Below are 1,077 nucleotides of genomic sequence, written 5' to 3' on the forward strand. Positions count from 1 at the left end.
AGCGTATATATACACATATAAATTAAGTCCCATCCTCTCTTGTTTTATAGTGTGAGGCTTTGTGGTTTTATTTGTCAGAGAGCGAAAGTCACATGACATTTTACTTCCGCTTTGTTTACTTCCGTTTTGTTGATTGTTTGAATGAAAGATTTTCCTCGTTTCATTTGCGACCGTCTCAAAATGCTTTCTGCAATAAATAAATAAATGAGTGGAAATTGAACCGGTGAATGAAAGATATTGACGCTGTAAATATTAGTTTCTGTACCAATAAAAGGTGAGATATATCGTACATATTATTTAGTACAAGTTGGTAAACATCACTAAGTGAACATTTTTTTAATGCTGTTGATCAGAGATCGGTATTAACTCCATTGTCCGGCAGTGATTGCGTGGAATTTATAATTATCCAGATCTACTTATTTATTATTCTATACCAGTGTTTTTAAACCATTTGTTTTTACTTATGGACCTTTTGGATTCCTATTTTACTCGGATGGATCCCCTCCCCGTCATATTCGATGTTTACAAAATTCTTTTGTGTTTTTATAATTAAATATTATTAGGAATTGTGTTGAAAAGTTAAGATATTTAGTATATTGTAGAAGTATAACCATTTGCTCGTAAATTTGGACCACAGAATCTTATACGGACTCCGGTTGAGATTTCTATACAATCACCAAAATACTGTCTATGATTGTATAGGAATCTAATATAATAAAGCTGAATCTGTAGAATAGTAAAAAAAAAAAAGGCACTATCATGCTATTAGCTGTCAGAAGTGAAAGTGCTCACTGCTAGTGACGTATCTGTCTGTCTGCCTGCATGCCTGTTGCTGGCCTGTCGATTCTTTGGCTACTGACAGCTAATACCATGACTGGCCGGAGCGAGCTGTTGGCTTACTTACTTACTGATATCTATCTACTATCTATCAATCACTCGTCCACCTTATTAGAAAACACAAATTTAATATAAAAACATATTTCCTGAAATTGCAAATTATTTAAAATATAAAAATATAATTTTCAACAGAGAGAATTTATCAAAATAGAAAACAAATGAAGTTTGAAGTTTAAAAAT

At 32.3% G+C, this 1,077-nt stretch overlaps 1 protein-coding gene across 5 annotated transcripts in view; it reads left to right on the forward strand.

Annotated features, from left to right (window-relative positions):
• Positions 1–1,077, forward strand: part of LOC106868857 (zinc finger protein 271) — a 17,373-nt gene that overhangs the window by 11,159 nt on the left and 5,137 nt on the right. Inside the window, exon 1 of one of the 5 annotated variants that reach the window (XM_014914300.2) lies at positions 128–274. The exons of the other annotated variants lie outside the window; for them this stretch is intronic. The gene's annotated coding sequence lies outside the window, so the exon portion shown is untranslated. Of the gene's footprint in view, positions 1–127; positions 275–1,077 lie in introns of those variants that run through there. 5 annotated transcript variants of the gene reach the window in all.

This window comes from Octopus bimaculoides, chromosome 28, assembly GCF_001194135.2.
Source record: "Octopus bimaculoides isolate UCB-OBI-ISO-001 chromosome 28, ASM119413v2, whole genome shotgun sequence".
In the NCBI taxonomy this organism is placed as follows: domain Eukaryota; kingdom Metazoa; phylum Mollusca; class Cephalopoda; order Octopoda; family Octopodidae; genus Octopus; species Octopus bimaculoides.